The sequence below is a fragment of the Panthera onca genome, chromosome B1, assembly GCF_046562875.1.
Source record: "Panthera onca isolate mPanOnc1 chromosome B1, mPanOnc1 haplotype 2, whole genome shotgun sequence".
NCBI lineage: Eukaryota > Metazoa > Chordata > Mammalia > Carnivora > Felidae > Panthera > Panthera onca.
The window spans coordinates 10342616-10361983 of NC_138342.1; the positions used below are offsets into that span (position 1 = coordinate 10342616).

General features: G+C 42.7%; 1 pseudogene; it reads right to left on the reverse strand.

The window, feature by feature from the left end:
• LOC132693142 (small ribosomal subunit protein uS7-like) overlaps nucleotides 1-19368 on the reverse strand; it is a 68052-nt pseudogene that overhangs the window by 35994 nt on the left and 12690 nt on the right.

Below are 19368 nucleotides of genomic sequence, written 5' to 3' on the forward strand. Positions count from 1 at the left end.
ATTTAGGAAGCCTGTCTCTACTCTGTAGTTAAAAAGGAATTCACCCATATAGTATATATATGGTCCCATTTTTTGTATTTAGGTTTCTAATCCATTTAGAATTTATTCTTGTATATGGTGTGATATAAATCTAATTTTTATCTTTTTTTTACAAAATGATTTTCCCAGTTCTCCTAACACCATGTATTTAAAACTCCATCTTTGTCTGAAGTTTGTACTGATCACTGTGTTCTCAGATCTGGTTTCTGCTGCAGAGTATTATCAATAGAAGTGAGATCTTATACTTTCCTTTGATTTTTGTTTGAAGAACACTTGTTTAAGTGCGGAATTCTTATAATTTGATTGCCAATGAACTCTTGCTTCTCCTTAACATAAGAGTTTACCTGTGTGCTCCTCAGAAGGGAAGGCTGTTTCTCTGTATCTCAGCCTGGTACCCTGTGACTGCAAGCTGGAATAATGAGTTGGGTGTCTTAAACACCCTTTTGAGAACGTCTTTTGCTGTGCACGGTTGACATTGAAACCATCAGTCTCACATTAGGGAGCCAAGGCCCTTCCTGTATAACGACATTTACCACCTGCCATTCCCCATCAATAGTAGGCTATAGGTTGTAGTCTATGGGGAATAGATATGTTGTCTGCCTTGGGTCTGGTATGGTGCCACACACACAGTAGATAATAAATTAACTTTTTTTAAAAATGATGATGCAGTGAAAGAATACACGAATGAGTGATGCATTAGTCTTTAATCATCTCAAGTTCACTGTAGGAGCAGGCATGATTATCAGCTTAGTAGACAGGCAACACCAGTTTTGCAGCCATATTTAAATCAGGAAAATTATATTTCTGAGTGTATGTTCCCCCTACAGATCACCGATCTGTGGGTGTTAATATTATGGATCAGGTATTGCACAAGGACATTTCACTCCTATTAGCTCACTTAATTCTCAGCACAACCCTACAAAGTAGATATTTTTAGCGTGCTTAACAACAGGAGAGAGGAAGCTCAGAAATTTTTGGTGACTCGAAGAAGACAATGCAGCTACAGAATGAAGCCAGGTCTCTGGGCTTCAAGTCCACTCATTTCTCAACAGCGTGTTGAGAAGTGTTAAGAGTTTTTTCGGCCAAGATGTAGAACCGAGGAGAGTATAATGATGGCCACAACTGCCCATGACCCACTCCTTACATGGACTGATACGTGGTAATTTATTGACAATTCACAAACTATTTACAAAATACTTACAAACTATTTCTTGAGAAGGTGTCAGAACTTTACCGCTTCTTACAATATTATTCACATACCCTGTTCTGTAGCAGGTGATAAATAATTCAGACTGAATTTGGCAAAAGCAAATGTTTGTCCTTTCCCACTTTCAGTTGGCTTGGGAGGAAATTATTTTCCCTCTTCAATTGTTTACTGAACAAAAAGGCATTTACATTGTTTTCTAAGCCAGCTGTGTGGTCTGGCCTGTTTTCCCCCATTGCTTCGATGAATAAATTGTGCAAAATCTCCTTGTTCCAGTAACAGGAGATCCTGCTAAGAAAACATTCAGTTAGACTCCTACAATAAAGCACACCAATCTGACGTCTGGGTCAGATTTAAGAAATCAATTCTCCCCTGCTTCCAAAGAAGTCATTTTATTCTGGAAGACAAACTATCATGGTATAACCTGGAAAATGAAAATCTTTATTTAGAGACACTCTGGGTTTTCTGGTGGGTCAATAGTTGTATTTAATATATGTAAAGATAGGTCAAAGGCAGTTTCATATAATAATATTTTCTTAGGGCTAACTGAGTACTCCTGATAACAACATGGTAAAAATATCATGAATTTGTGCAGAGCATTTTATTATCAGTACAAGGTGGTCTTGCATTTGAAGGCAGCCATAATGCAGGGAAAGGAAGACTAAAATTAGTTGGATTTGGAGTCAGGTGTTGTAAGATCAGTTTCCAGCTGAATGATTTGTTAGTCACTTGAGTGAACCGAGGGTCTTACCTTCTCTGAACATGTAAAATGTGAAGGCTTAAATGAGATTTGCATACGAGAACATTCTATATGATCTAAAACATCATGCAAATGTAACATCTTTTATTCCAATAATTTTTCTTATAGTTTTTTCTTCCCATTGACTTATGTAGGTAGGTAAGGATAGTAAGGGCCTACAGAAATTTACCTGAGGGGCGCCTGGGCAGCTAAGTCAGTTAGGCATGCGACTCTTGGTTTCAATTCAGGTCATGCACAACTTGGTGAGTTCGAGCCCCACATCGGGTTCTGTACTGACAGCGTGGAGTCTGTTTGGGATTCTCTTTCTCTCCCTTCCTCTCTACCCCCTCCCCCCACTCGTGCTGTCTCTGTCACTCTCAAACAAATAAACTTCAAAAAAAAGTTACTTGAGACACAAGCAGTGTGAACCTTCTGGTTATGTCCATTTTGGAAGGAGGGAGCTGCAAGAAGAAAGGAAAGGAGCTCAGGTTTCTCTGGTCAGTCTTTCAATGACTTTTTAATGCATATGACTCCATGGCGAGTCCTATTCTAGGTGCTGGGAAGAGGTTGAAGAAGACCACGCTTATCCAGTTTACCACAACTGTGGTGCCACAGAAATTTCAGCAACTATTATAAAAGAGAATATCCTAATTCCTCCCCTCAAGGCCCTTGTGCCATATTGGCGTGGGGTGGGAAGGCTGATGCACAACTAAATAATTGTTACTGGTCTGACCCATGTCACAGACTTCCAAAACAGAGGACATTATATTTCTCTTTTCAGACTCTTGGCTGAAGTCTCCTTTGCTTCAACTTGACATAAGACCAAATTCTCTCTTGGGTTCTTCTCCTTACACCAACTGGCCAGGAATTTTGGGACTGACTCTTTTTCCAAACAATAGGGAGTGGGTAAAGCAAAATGCTCGGTCCACTTGTGGCCCACAGTGTGGGGCTGTGGTTATACTGCTGTCCCCCGGTGTCATCCTCACTACCCTCTGTGTCCTGAGATATAGCTCATCACACCTTATGGTTACAGCTCTAGCTCACACTCTTGCTCAGAACTCTTGGGAGAGTGACTGCTAAGAGGGCGTTTCTTGTCTTTCTCCCATGAACATCAAGCCTCGCACCATCCAACATGGAAGCTACTTAAAAGCAAGAGCGCTTGAAAGTGAAATAAGTCAGGCAGAGAAAGACAGATTCCATCTGTTTTCCCTCCTATGTGGATCCTGAGAAACTTAACAGAAGACCATGGGGGAGGGGAAGGGGGAAAAAAAAGTTACAGAGGGGGAAGGAGGGAAACCATAAGAGACTCTTAAATACTGAGAACAATCTGAGGGTCGATGGGGGGGTGGGAGGGTGGGAGGGTGGGTGACGGGCATTGAGGAGGACACCTGTTGGGATGAGCACTGGGTGTTGTATGGAAACCAATTTGACAATAAATTATGTTTAATATAAAAAAATAAAAGCAAGAGCACTTGAAATGTGACTTGTCCCAATTGAGGTGCACCATAAGTAGAAAATACACCCTTGATTTCAAGATTTAATACATGAAAAAAGGATATAAAGTATCTCATTATTTTTATATTAATTATTCCTTAAGACAATAATATTTTGGATATATTAGGTTAAATAAATAAAAAAAATGGGTTAAAATTATGTAGGTTTCTTTTTACTTTTTTAAATGTTTGTTTGAGAGATAGAGAGAGCAAGAAGGGGAGGGGCAGAGAAGGGAGACACAGAATCTGAAGCAGCTCCAGGCTCTGAGTTGTTAGCACAGAGCCCGACACGGGACTGGAACTCATGAACCACGAGATCATGACCTGAGCCAAAGTCAGATGCTATCATGACCTGGCCTGAAGTCTTTTGCTTAACTGACTGAGACACCCAGGTGCCTGTCCTTTAATTTTTTTTAAAGGTAGTAACTAGAACATTAAAACTATGTACATGATTTGCATTTTTTTCTAGTGGATTTTGTGAGTTAAGTTTTTGGGTGTTTTCAGATTTGTTGGTGAACCCCTTCTTCCGCCATAAAGTTTTCCTCTTTGGTGTTCTTCGTGCCTCACGACCTTCAGTTCCCACCATCCTGATTCACCAGGCACGCTCTCAAATACTGGCCCCTGAAAGAGAAAGCATTCAGAATCTAGATCCTTTTCCTCTCAGGTTTCTTCATTCGTGTGCAGATTTACTGACTCTCCCCCATCCTTCAGTGCTAGCTGGGTACATTTAGGGAGATTTGGAGGGGCTACCTTGCCAAGCCCCTCCCCTACAGTAAGTATCCACTTGTCTTTCATTTACAAAAATTTACAATTACTTCAGGGATTTCTCTCAGAACAGAGACGAGGTTTTGCTTCCACCCAGACTGGGGTGGGCAGTTAGGTTTATTGGGGCCACAGCCAGGGGACCAATGGTTGGACCTGAGTACACTTGCCAGCTCGTGCTTCTTGATAGCATAGGAATTAGAAGAACCCTGGGCTTGACTGATGAGCTCATCTGCTGGATACTCAGCAATGGTCTTGATGTTTCAGAGGGCGGCCCCACGGGCACCTGTGCACAGCAGTCAGACGGCCTGATTCCCAGGCCGTAGTGGGGACACATCGGTGGCCTGATGCTTCACTGTTCTGGTTCGCCCAGTTCGGGTTGAGTCCTCCCAGAACCTGTGAATAATCACATGCACCAGGACCTGTTCGGTCAGGGGGGTGATGTGTGGTTTCTCACCGGTGAGCAGATAGGTCATCTCCAAGGTACACTTGGCAATAGGCATGGTCATGAGCTGCTTGCCGTTGTTATGGCCATGCAACGTCATCGAGTTGGTGAGGCTCTCCACAGCAGGGCACCAGGCTTTTCAGAAGCATTTGGCCGCATAGTGCCCTGTGCTGCGGGACAAGTACTTGGCACATTCTGCTTCACCGCAATGTAATCCTTCAAGAAAACGGCACTCATCTGCACGTCACTGGTGCTCCACTTCCCCAGGGGTTTGATGTCGGGGGTCTCTGTGATGCAGGTTGCACCATCTCCCACTCGGTCACCTTGAAGGCGTGGCTGGGGATCACAATGGTTCCAGGCACACCATACACATGCCCCTACGGGCAAAAGCCACTTAACCTGCTCCATTCTTACCATCTGTAAAATGGGCATGGTATTTAATGCCTATTTGGCTAACAGAGTCCAAAAGAAAGCAGTTGGGAAATCATATAACCTTGAGAAGAAACCGCCCCTCCCCCCTAAAAATCAGGAGTTGGAAGCACTCGTGTTTAAATGGTGTCCCCTGCACATCAGCTCATCTCCAAAAGAAAAAACAAAGAATCAGTTGATGGGATTAAATCACCTAGAGATGTGTCACCTCTTAGAAGCATTGGAAATGTGTGAGAGCTTCAGGCATAACCTGTGTGTGCCAGAATCAAAGCACGGATAACAGGGTCACTACCCCGTGGGCTAAAGCAAATGCTCCAGGGATCCCACAGCCAGACCACCGTTTTCTAATAAAGCATTCTCCGCTGTAACACAGTCCTTAAAGTGTTAGAAAGGTCTTAGCATGGATTATAGCAAACATCTCAGTACATCTTTCTCAGAAAGGATGTTGAAGCACCACTGGGGTGAATTTTAAATATGGTCTTATTAACATATCCTTTCCTATAGCTCAGAAAACGTAGGAGGCACCAGAAGTCCTCCTAGAAAGTGCATTGTTCATGAAAAGATGTTCAACGTCACTCCTCATCAGGGAAATAAAAATCAAGACCACACTGAGATACCACCTCACGCTGGTCAGAGTGGCTAAAATGAACAAATCAGGAGACTATAGGTGCTGGTGAGGATGTGGAGAAACGGGAACCCTCTTGCACTTTAGGTGGGAACGCAAACTGGTGCAGCCACTCTGGAAAACAGTGTGGAGGTGCCTCAAAAAATTAAAAATAGATCTACCCTATGACCCAGCGATAGCACTGCTAGGAATTTACCCAAGGGATACAGGAGTGCTGATGCATAGGGGCACTTGTACCCCAATGTTTATAGCAGTGCTTTCAACAACAGCCAAATTATGGAAAGAGCCTCAATGTCCATCAGCTGATGAATGGATAAAGAAATTGTGATTTATATACACAATGGAATACAACTTGGCAATGAGAGTGAAATCTGGCCATTTGTAGCAACGTGGATAGAACTGGAGAGTGTGATGCTAAGTGAAATAAGTCAGGCAAAGAAAGACAGATATCATTTGTTTTCACTCATATGTGGATCCTGAGAAAGTTAACAGAAGACCAGGGAGGAGGGGAAGGGAAATAAAAGTTAAAGTTACAGATAGGGAAGGAGGCAAACCATAAGAGACTCTTAAATATGGAGAACAAACTGAGGGCAGATGGGGGGTGGGGAAGACGGGAAAGTGGATGATGGGCACTGAGGAAGGCACTTGTTGGAATGAGCACTGGGTGTTGTATGGAAATCAGTTTGACAACACATTATATTTAATATATAAAAAAAGAAAGTGCATTGTTGAAACCTGACTTATTTTTCACTATGCATGCAAAATTCATGCAAAGTGGTAACGCATGCATTCAAATTCACTACCTGAGGGGGCTTGTGGGTTGGTCAGGTGAGTTTCTGAAGCAATTACTCTGAAAATGTTAGACTGCTGGGTTTTTTAATGTTTATTTACTTATTTTGAGAGTGAGAGGAACAGAGAGAGAACCCCAAGCGATCCAGATGGGGGCTCGCTCTCAGGAACAGTGAGACGATGACCTGAGCTGAAACCAAGAGTCAGACACTTAACCGACTGAGTCACCCACGCACCCCAGGCTGCTTTTCAATCTAAACAGAGGCATAGCTACTGTGTGTCTCCTCTCGAGCTACAAGGTGTTGACATGTTAGAAGGAAGTCCCAATTATTTAAGTGAGAATGGGAATGTGGAAGGGGTCTTGACTTTATTACACTGTTTGGCTGTGATATTCAAGACATACGGAATTTGAGAATATTTTCAATGGGTATTGAAGGTTGGGGATGGGTGATGGTGGTAGACAGTGGGTCCACAACCCTGGGCTGAGATGACCAAAGAGCTAAAACTGCATAAAAGGCCCTTCTATTCAGAACAATCTACTCCCATGGTGGCTTCTTCTATATAGAGTTAGTAAGTCAAATCTGTGACTAGCAACACTAAAGTTGGAATGAAAATACCTGCCCACAGACAGATATCTAAAAGAACACTCATAACAGCTTTATTCATTCAGTGGAATACAACTCAGCCATAAAAAGGAAAGGACTATTGGTAAATAGAATACCATGGATTAATCTTATAAACCTTACATTTGGGCAATAGAGGCAGAAAATAAGATTAAGTATAATGTTATTCCATTAATATGAAGTTCCAGGATAGGAGACACTAAATTATGGTGACTGGTACCAGCATAGTTGTGTCCAGGGAGAAGAAATGCCTGGAATGTGGTATAAGGCGGGTACTTTGTGGAAAGATGAAAATGTTCTGTATCATTTGGGGGGTGGCCTTTGAACAAAGGTATACGTTGGTCAAAACTCATCAAAATGTACATAAAATCTGCATTTTATTGTATGCAATTTGTACTCCTATTTATAAAAAAGGTAGAAGAAAAAAAGTCGTTTCCCAAGTTTAAATACAATTTCCTTATAGCACAGCTATCATGAGTCTGGGTTCAATCTGATTTCAACATTCATCCATATATGAGTCTTCTCTTCTCCAAGGATTTAATACAATTTCTTTCACTCTTTTCCCAGGAAGTGAGTGAAAAGGAAAAGTAGTCTGTCCGTGAACGGGCTTTACTAATGGGAGAAAGGGTTTGCCCAACCATTGCACTTAAAAGACCAGAGAACAATCCCCTCCTTCAGGTATCTAGTTTCAGACTGTTTTAATGATAATTGCCCTGTAATGGTTCCCTTAGCAACTAGCATCTAACATCTGAAATAGAATTTGGAGTTTGAGGAAGAAATATGTTGTATTTTTCAGGCCACTTTTCCAAAGGGGCGAGCATCTAGAAGAAGCATCTTTCATTTCAAACAGAATGAAGGTAAAGACGACATAATTACAAGAGAGATATAAGCTGGTTTCACCACATACTTCTCCATTGCCTTGACAGTCAGTCAGCAATCTAATCTAGCCTCTAGCCTCTGTCTGTTGATTCATTATATTCAAATAAGGTACAGCATGAGTACAAAAATCTGGATATGGACCAACAAAAGTGAATTCTCTGCCATATGCTTTATAATTCTTCCAGTCCTGAGAAACTAAGCAATCTTGTTTCAGTTAGTGTAAAAATGTAAAGTAGCTTCAGATAAACACTAAAAGAACCTGAGTATTCTAACAGTAATGATTAACAATAATATTTATATTAATATTTATATTCTGGCTTCCAGACTTTGATGAATTTCTTTCTTTGACCTGTAGTCATAAGAGAGGATGACAATGATGATGATGATGGTGATGGTGATGATGATGGTGGTGATGATGATGGTGATGGTGATGATGGTGATGATGATGGTGGTGATGGTGGTGATGGTGATGATGATGATGGTGATGGTGGTGATGATGATGGTGGTAGTAGTGACATTGATGCAGCTTCTTATGAGCATGTTGGTTACCAAGTGGAATGCAGGTAGCAAATGTATTGCCTCCTAGAACTTATTCATTCTAGAGCTTTCATCTTGTGGTTGGAATCCCTCCACTCTTTGGCTCATACTGTCCACACTATTATGCCCACCCGACATGAAGCCTATGTTCTCTGCCTAATTGACACACCCATTCAATTTTATTTTCTATAGCTCCTGGACATGCACCTTTCCCACCAGTAAGCCTTTTCTCCACATCATCATATGATCAATATACACTTATTCTTCTAATAGGAGGGCTCTATCTCACATGAAAAATAAGCCTTAATTAAATGGAATCATTTATTATCTTTGTATATTTTTTTTTGTTTCCAATGTTAGCTGAGTAGACAGTAGGCACAAGGCACCATCCTTGACAAATGTAAAAGCACATGTCATTAATAATGCCAGTGCATTAAATACATATGCTATAGACGGAGATAATAAAGTTATGGAAAACTATGGTCATGAACAACTGAATTGGCTAAAATGGCTGTGTTATTGGGCATTGGTTTTCAAAAGTCCAAAAGATGGCAGTGAGAGTTTTTATTTTAAGAGCAATCATTGAAAGAATCAACTGACCTTGCTCTTCTCCGTCTCAAGTTAGAAAATAAACAGTGAAAGTATATCTTAGTGGTTTGCAAGTGATTCAGAGCGGGACGCTCAGCTATTAGAAAGCCATCGATTTGGCTGGAGGAAATGAGTTGCCTGCAGGATTGTGAGGTCAGGGAAAGGTGCCAAGGTGCACCACATTTCTTGGCAAGAACTCAAGCTCATTGCTAAACGCCTGCTATTACTCTGAATCCACGTTTTCGAGCCTTTGCAAAACTCTTCCTTTGATAGTCAATATCTTTCATTCAATTTCTCCATCTTTCCAGATTCTTGACATTGGTATAGGATCTTCCTCTTTGATTACAGTCCCCAAACCCACATTTTTAACAAATTAATTTGCTGCTTTGAGACTGACTATTCTTTTTAGAATGACAATCAACTTTGCCCAGAGGCTCTATTTTCAGAAATATCTCTCACTCTAGAAATAAACAAGTTTGCCAAGAGTATTACTCAGGAAAAAAAAAAAAAAAAGGTGCTGGTGGTTTAAGAATAGAAAAGCCATTAGCCACTCTCACCAGACTGCTTCAAGTAAGGTGTATTGGGAAGGGTCCTGGCTGAACGGGAAACCAGCAGATGCAGTTCTATTCTGGGCTTCTCTTCTGTGTGACCTTGAGCAAATCACTCAATTTTTCTGCAGTTCAGTTTACTCAGGTTGAAAAAAAAAATTAGAATGATAATACCAGGATGTTGTGGAGAGTCATCAGATTAGCAAAACGCTTTGGACCCTTGAGGCACAAACTAATGTAGAAAAATAGAAGATATTCAAGACTTGGCTCACGGCAATGCATCTTGTATTCTATGTACTGTATTCTTCACCCCCCCCCCCCCCAGCTTTCCTCACTGTTTGCAAGCTCCATGAATTATTCCTTTCAAACATTCTATTCTATTTGAATTGTTGCTCGGTAACAAACGATGGGATACACGTGCATCTTACTGAAATCAGTTCACTTCAATTCAACACAATAAAGATCGAAGGAGTTACTTATAGAAAGTAGGTTATTAATTTGATGATAATCCATAATCCCCCTAATATTCAGAAACACCCGGCTTCTCTTTTTTTCCTACCCATAAAGAATCTAATGTTGTTTTACTGACACTGCCTATTTGCTAAGTGGTTACTAGCTGCGGGGCGTTTTTCTCAACACTGTGGTTGCATCATCGGATAGTTGTCACAACTCCATGAGGGGTGTCTCACTTATGTCCTCATTTTACAGACTAGAAAACGGAGTGAAGATTAGCAAAGACTCAACACTCAAGTTATCATGAGCGTAACTGTCCTCTGACCTTGGGTCTCTGAGCTTCTAGCCACTAACTTACACTTTCCCCGAACTCGTGATTGTCAAGTGTAAGTTTTTGAATATGTGATGTGCTTGTGAGCGATGCAGGTTGCTGAGACTCACACACAGATCATCCTGATGCTATGGCTTGTTTATTGCGTGTTAGAGATACATCCAAGGATTGAAAGTGAGGGGCTCTGCTGTGTATTCAGTGGCGACTGAGGGTCAGAACAAAGACCTTGTGGATAGCCAGGAGGGGGCCATCCTGTTGCCAGGTTCAGATAAGCAGATGGGTGCAGCAACCCTTATGACACTCAGTTATTGGGTGGTTAAGCAAGTGTGACCAGACCCACAACCCAACTCTTACCCCCATTAGCTGGTGAACAGCATTAGGATGGTCACACTATAAGTCAGGGGTTCTCAACCTCAGCACTATTGAAATTTTGGGTCTGATGATTCCTTTTTGTGGGAATCGTACTATGCACTATAGAACATTTAGCTGGATGCATGTTGTCTAACCACCTGTAGCGAGTAGCATGCCCTCACTGCTGTAAAAATGAAAAAAACAAAAACAAAAACAAAAAAACCCTCCAGACTTTACCAAATGTGTAAGGGACCAATCACCCTTGCTTGAGAACAACTGTCCTTCCTGTGTTTATATCAGATAACTTAGGACATTGGGGAGGTCCAGCTATGGAAGTCCATTTTCTGCCTAACACTTCTCACCTAAAAAGCATCTGTAAAGAATCCAGGTAATCAATAAGGCCCCCTCTTGGCTCTTAAGGCCTGTCTATTCTACTAGAGGAAATGCCATATTTACATATGTAACAACACAATAAAATAGCGATGGCTGTAAAAAGGGTTCCAAGCCCTGTGTGGACCCAATGGCTTGTACCCACCTCAGACTCCTCAAAAGCCCTGCCTGTAGGAGGAGAACAATCCCACCAAGAAGAGACAGAAGACTAGTCAGAGATGAAGCCTGAGTCCCATGATCTGGAGTAGCTGTGGCAGCCGAGGGAGGCGTTTTAGGGACACGGCTCTGCTGACAGGGGCACATGCTCAGAGGGAGAGAGAAGGGGTGTGTAGCAGCCAGGAGCCTACATTGCTGACCGGCACTGGAGCTCTTGAGCTGAGGGCACAGCAGGCGGGTGGCGGGCAGTGAAAAGTGATGGAACATGAGAAAGTGGAGGCAGGGGAGCAAACCACTGCAGGAAGGATTTGTTTGGAAGGGAATAAAAGTTACCGCCTGAGGGTGAAGCAGAAGAAAAGGAAAATCTAAGCTGACATATTTACAGGATGGTCCCAGAACTAGACAGGCTGGCTTATATAACACAATACAGGTGTAAAAACTGCATGGCCTGAGCAATGGAAGGACTTTCAAGTCACGCACAACACAAGGGGAGGGCAGGAAGTCACTGGCCGGAGCTCCGGGGTGGGTTATTTAAAAAAGAATATTTCTAATGTTTATTTATTTTTGAGAGAGGCAGAGATAGAATGCAAACGGGTTAGGGGCAGGGAGAGAGGGAGACACAGAATCCAAAGCAGGCTCCAGGCTCTGAGCTGTCCGCACAGAGCCCGATGCGGAGGTCGAACCCACGAGCTGTGAGATCATGACCTGAGCTGAACTAGGACGCTCAACCGACTGAGCCACTTGGGTGCCCCTGGTGTGGGTTATTTTAAAGCACTGAAAGAAAAAGTCACAGAGACAGATTTTCATTTCTTGCTGGCACTTCCTTGAGAAATCGCAGAAATGAGAGGCCTTCCTCTTAAGGCATTTCAGATCCAGACGGGCTCTTTGAAACATTGACCTTTCACAGGCCTGCAGTTAGTGCTGTGCTAGAAAAAAGTTTATTAACTGCCTCTCTGGGACAAAACGAAACAGAAAAACATTACCCTCAGATTTGTAGCGTTTGCTGATTTCAGGGATGTAAATACTCCCCCGCGGCAACGCAGCAAATTTTAAGCTGCGATCCAGGATCCACGGCAGAGGAGAATCGGAAGAGGTGCGTTCAACGGACTCTCACTACCAAGTGTGACTGGTTTCCAGCCTGAGTTCGCTGATTTCAGCACACAGTGCAGCCTGTCTCCTCCAAGTCATGCTTTCTAGAAGGCCATCTTCTCAGCACTTTGTCCTTGACTGAACATTTGGGCGGCATGAAAACTTTCAAGTTAAGGACTTCCCAAGGGCTAGCTTGGCTCAAGGTAATAGTTTCCATTTTGTTGTGACTTTGTATCCATCGGCCCTGGTGGAATGCACAGGAATGCGACATTCAGGCAGCAGAAGGCCAACTTGAAATTCCCAGGACAAATGTGATCCCCCACAGATGTCTAGAACAACAAAATAAACAAATGGGGGAAAAGTGGACGGAATAAACGGCTCCTGTAGGTAGAATTTAAATCGGTAGCTTTCGCGGTTTGCTTATTTGGAGGACTTTGATATCTCGAATTTGGACTGACAGAGTAGTAGCTATGGTATCTCTCTTGTGCTCAAAGGGTAGCAGGGGGATAGACAGAGACAGCCTTCAGGAAGCTGCAATCATGACAAGGGCTTAAGAAAAAAAAAATAGTTTCTATCTCCAGAGAAAGGAACAGGGGAGGGAGAAAGGACAGGGCATGTGGCTGAATTCACTGTGTCTTCTGGCTCTCGCGTTTAGTTCCGCTGAAGTTACAACATGAGACTGAGACCCTGTGAAAACTTCCAATGAGCTTGGATAAAACCTTCCTACGTCCTTGTCTTTTTTGGTTCTTGTTCATTACAAGACGCCAGGAATAAACCTTCACACATCAGTGTCCTCAATTTAGAATCCAAGTGGCCACACATGTATGGTCCAATTCCCCACTGAAAACTCTTTTGGAGAGTATTTTTTATGGTAACACATTTTCATGTAGCAAGCAATGTAAAAAAAAAAAAAAATTGATAGCAAATGACGGAGGGGAAAACATTTGTACCGCGAGAGGTACATGGGATGAAACTTCGTGTTTTTTTTCTCCAGCCTTTTTTTCCCTCCTACTATATTTCTACTAAGTCATCTTACTCTCAAGGTGTTTAGAACAATGAGCTGTGTTTCTAGTTCATATCCTTCTTTTGAAAAGAAATACTAGTAGGCAAATGTCAACAAGAGAAATAACCTCATTAGCATGCCCCTGTCTTCCCTTTTCTGTCCCTGGCTCTGTAAATTAAAGACAGGAACACAGGCTGGTGCAAAAAAAAAAAAAAAAAAAAAAAAAAGAATATTTAATTTCTTGATTTGAACTCAAAGAAGGCGTGTGGGTTAGAGAGCTCTCTCAGAAATAAGAGCGGAGTTTTTTGTGTGTTTGATAACTGGCCTACCTCATTAGGTCCATGCGGGTTTAAGGATGCTTTCCTGAGGGTGCACTGGAAGGTCCCCTCAGAGGACAAGGAATTATTTTCCTTGAAGATTTCTTGGGCAATTGTAACCCTTTCTCTGTAATTGCCCCATTTGGCCTTGACGTTCTTTTTTTTTTTTTTTTTTTTTTTTTTAAATTTTTTTTTTTCAACGTTTTTTATTTATTTTTGGGACAGAGAGAGACAGAGCATGAACGGGGGAGGGGCAGAGAGAGAGGGAGACACAGAATCGGGAACAGGCTCCAGGCTCCGAGCCCTCAGCCCAGAGCCTGACGCGGGGCTCGAACTCACCGACCGCGAGATCGTGACCTGGCTGAAGTCGGACGCTTAACCGACTGCGCCACCCAGGCGCCCCAGGCCTTGACGTTCTTTTAAGAGCAAAGGGCGTTCCTAAACGTGTGCTTGTTTCGCTCACTACACTTCCTCTTGCCCAGCCCTCAGTGGACTCTCTTACTGGGGAGTCTATGAATAGTTCTCCCTGGGCTGTGCGCTCAAGAGTGTTGGGGCTCATGAGATTTTCATCTGCTTGCCCCTCAGAGCACCTATCCCAGTGGCTCAGAATGGTGACAACCTGTGGCACGTTCAGGATTCGATAGTCTACCCGGCGCTTTCAACACCATTGCTCAGTCCATCATTGCAGCCCTGGGAAAGAAGCAGGAGGGGATTTTATTGGAGAGGGGGAAAGAGTGGGAACCCAAGATTTTGGAGCAATATCGTGAAGCCAGTCTGGAAGTAAAAATCAGCATTTGTCGTAAACCTTTACTTCCATCTCCTGTTTTGTTTCTCAGAAAGAATCCATTATCCATTGAGACAACACCCTTTTCTGATAGGAGATTTTAAAATTGCCTTTCGTAGCTGCTGCTTGGTAGCACAAATCTGGTTATTTGCTATGTTTCATCCATGGGATCCTGTGGTCCCCTCACCTATTGATGCTAGATGATGGGTCATATTTGCACCCAACCCAGCATCCCCGGTGCTATGATGACCAGTCTGATCCGGAAGCAGAGAGGCTTCCAAGGATGGTCCCATCCAAGAGCTCAAACAAAAAAGTGACATCGTCAGATAAGGCCTTTGGGAACAACAGCCTCTGCAATGAAGGTTCAAGACACATTTCTAGATTATTCCTCAATCTCCCATGCTAGCAGCAAGCAAAGGTGCTGTTAGGATAAGGATACTAGGACTGCACGGGGCTTAAATAGAATTGGATTGGGAAAGGTATTTTCATGGGCGATGGGATTTATAAATTTTCATGAAATAAAACAAATAACTTTCTCCTTTGAATTGAGCTAGAGATATTGCAACTTCTACTCCCATGATCCATCCATGCATTAGGAAGTCAATATTTTTTTCTAATATTTGACAAGACACTCACTGTCTTATCCCCGACAAATCCAGGGAGACTTTGCTGAAAGTTGTGTGTGTTAGGAGGTGGGGAGAGGTGTTGAGGGATTCCGGTAATAGGAATCGTGTTACTATTCTACCGCAAATGAGCCTCAGAGCGATTTTCATGATGTTCACAATTGGTCAAGAGTAAAGATGGAATTCGGATCCAATTCCTCTGATATCAGGCCTTCTAACTCTGAATCCAATTTTCTGTGCTCTCCAGCCCTGTTGCTGCCTGCATAGAGAGTGTTCAATAAAGGTTTGCCGAACAGGACTGAATGCAACGGCAGGCCAGAGGGAGTTTTAGATCTGCCTTCCCAATAAAGACAATTACCTCTCCACCAGATTCTCAGCTTTTTGTTCTGCCTCTGAGTTCATTTGATAAGAGACTTGATTTGGGCTTGTTTTAGCAGATAAGTTCAGTTAATATTTATTTTAGGAAAGTGGGATTAGTGAAGATAGGTGGGCAATGAATTATACATTCTCTGTGCAACTGAAGGTCGTTAGGAAAACACGCAGCTGCTGGAGATTTCCAAGTGAGACTAGCATAGAGAGGGCTCGAGGCAATTTCCAAATGTTCTGGTTTCTATTTATTGGAATCACTTCGGAAGTGGCAAACAGGACGATGGGGCTGTTAATCCAAATAAAAGGGAACTTTTTAAAAGAGAAAGTGACACATCTTTAAATTTGGAGAAGACGGCTTCGAAGGCTGGCAGACAGTGGGGGCAGTGAGTTGGGGAGCCACAGGAGTTGAGTACTTTGTTGCGTCACGGAGCGTAAGAAGCCACGAAGAGGGGGATGAGGTGGGGAAAACCAACTCAACTGGGGAAATGGGCCCTGGCAAGGGCAGCCATTCTAGTGCAGAGGCCAGAAACCGTACCCGACTCAGGTAGCATTTCGGATAGTATTAGCACTGGGGATTTCTCTCCATTGGGACACACAGTCTGCTGTAGAATAAAACTGGAGGTTGAGGTTGGGCAGTGATAATACCTAATACGTCATCCTTCATCCTCCTTACCCATAAGCCAGGTACTGTGCTAAGTACTTTGTCTGAATTAGCGCATTAAATGCCCACAGCATCCCTACATGCCGGGGAAAATCATACAAAATTTATAGAAGGGGAAACACGCTAAAAATGTGGTTTCTTTGCCCCGATTCATAAGCCCGAAGTGGCCAAATCGGATCAGAATGCAAAATCAGACCCACGTGATGGCACATCGTTACTGTGTATCGTGGATCCGAGTACCTAATAGTGTGTGGTGTGCTTCTTCAGAAAGGAGCACCAGAGAACGTGTGTGGATGATTTTGTAGTGCTCGACGGGGAGATGAATTTGAGGCACTAAAATGTCCAGGGTCCTTTTCTATCATAGAGAAAACACAATCTGTGGAAAGGAAGTATTCAGTCCTCCTCATCTGAAGCAGTGGAGGTGAAGAATTGTCTTCTTTCTCTATTTAGGACTGATTGACTCAGGAACAGGGCAATGTGGATAGGTGGGTGGGGTCCACCAGGCTTTCCGGTGAGAGAGGTCTGGTAAAAACAACGGCAGGAGAAGGCAGGTTGTCTGGGCGTCTCTCATTATTCATTCCGCAGATAGTTGTTGGGCCCCTGCTACATGCCAGGTAGTGTCCTAGGCACCAGGGCACAGTGTGTCCAGCAGAGACCAAAAGGACAATTTAGAAGGAGCAGAAGTTTGGGGATAAGAAAATCCCAGCATTGTCACCGACTAGCTAAGTGACCTTGGACATGTTACTTAACCCCTCTCAGCCTCTGCCCCTACCTGATATGGTCTTAATGAAGCCCAGCTCTGAGGGTTAATGTGAGGAGTAGTAAGATAATGCATGTAAGATGCCTGGCTCATGGTAGATGCATATTTAAATAGTAACGCTATTTCTATGCATTATTAAGGATTTCATTCTCCTTAGAAATCATGCGTTTTCTTCATGATGTGATAAGGTACCATCTTCCTCTGTGTCTCCTAAAATTCACAGAATCTAGCTATTTCATCTCGTTTCCTGGAAGATGCTAAATATGAAGAAACCTGGATTTCTTGAGTTTTCAATTCTGTATTTCTGGGCTCTACCTTACCCTTCTCCTCCTCTCTTTTCAAGAAAGGTATGGTTGATGTGATGGTTAATTCCGTGTGCCAACTTGAGTGGGCCACATGGTGCCCAAACACGTAATCGAATGCTATTCTGGGTGTGTCTGTGAGGGTGTTTTTGGATGAGAGTAACATTTGAATCAGTAACTGAGGGAAGCAGATTGCCCTCCCAGTGTGGGTGGGCCACAGCTAATCAGTTGAAAGCCTAAATAGAAGGAAAAGATTGACCTCAAAGTTCCAGGTAAGTCCACTTGACTCTCTTTGGAGATGGGACATCAGTTTTTTTCCTGCTTTTGGACTTGAACTAAAATATCCATTTTTGGTTCTCAAGCCTGTTGGCCTTTGGACTAGAACTTACACCATTGGCTTTCCTGTTTCTCAGGCCTCCAGGCTTGAACTAGAACTCAGTCTCATGAATTGTCAGTCTCCAGCTTGCTGACTGCAGATCTCGGGACTTCTCAGCCACCATCTTACGTGAACCAATTCTTTACAATATGTATCTATATATAACACACACGAAAAATATATATCTCATCATAATTATATATAGATAATTACATTCTAGTTACATATATAATGATATATATATATATACTTGTATATAATATATACTATAATCATGGAATGAAGCCATATAACTGTAATGTACTAGAAAAATTCTACTTATATATCTGTCTTAAAATAATTATATTAAGGTATATAATTGTGTGTCAATCATTACTTAAATTGTACATTCATGATTAATCATATATTAATATAAATTAATCACTATATTACTATAGTTATATAATAACTTTTGACTCCTGAAAATCTTAACTACTATTGGCCAACTGTTGACCAGAAGCTGTACCGATAACCGAAACAGTTAACACATATTTTGTGTGTTGTATGTATTATGTGCAGTATCCTTACGGTAAAGTAAACTAGAGAAAAGAAAATGTTATCATGAAAATCATAGGAAAGAGAAAATACATGATTAGTATTGTACTGTATTTATCAAAACAATAAAAACCCATGCAGTTCAAAAATCTAGTTACAGAACATATATTATATATTATAGTTATACAGCATATAGTAAAACCAGTTCTCGATCTCTGGAGAATCCCCAAAACAGAGTTGAGGATGCTCAAGTACAGTCATGGCATCTCTCCAAGGTTATGTTAGTGCCCAAGGGCATAGACAAGTAATTTCCAGCTCTCCTGGCTCCTGGTTCCAAGCCCCTCCTGCAGAATTCTTCACTCCACCTGCCTCCCAGTAATAAACACTAACTTCATAGGTAAGAAGAAGGAAATGCAGTTCGGGGTCTTTTTTTTTTTTACAAGATGGGGTGGGCTCTAACTTCGGCAGCCATGACCCTTCCTAGACAGAGGAGGGAAAAGTGTCCCCACAATAACGGAGGGAAGGGGCGTGGCCTGCCAGGTGCTCAGCAAGGCGTACCGCGCATGCTCGCACATCTTTCTTTCTTCCAATTCTCTCAGAAATCTACCCTGGCCCTCATTTTTAGATGAGAACACCGAGACCCAATACGACCAATGCCATAGAGCTGGTGAATAATGGGCTCCCTTCTGCCCGAATCTAGAGCTCACATTCTCACCGGGACAATAAACAACACACCCTCAAATTGAGCCCAGGTGTGGATGAAATGCACTCGGAGGAGAGGGTCCGAGAGAGCCTGAGGATGTGCTAGAAGGCTGGGTTCTGCTTCCCGCCCTGATTCTAGCCTTGCGTTTCCTGTCCTGTCGCTATTTATGCCCCATATGCCTGTGTGGTACACATGAGTCTGGGAAGATGCCAGGGCCTGGCAGGCAATGCTTGTTTTACAGCCAAGCACACCTGCTCTCGCAGTCTGCCAAACCCTTTAGCTGCTGGCTGCTGGGCTGCGCGATTATCTCCCTTCAGACCCCATGCCTTCATGCTCCATTCTCTTTCCATGGAAAGAAGAACATCTCTCTCTCTCTCTCTCTCTCTCTCTCTCTCTCTCTCTCTCCTCTTCCACCTTTGGTCTTTCGCTTTCTCTCTCCCTCCCACCTCCTCTCTTTCTCTCTCCC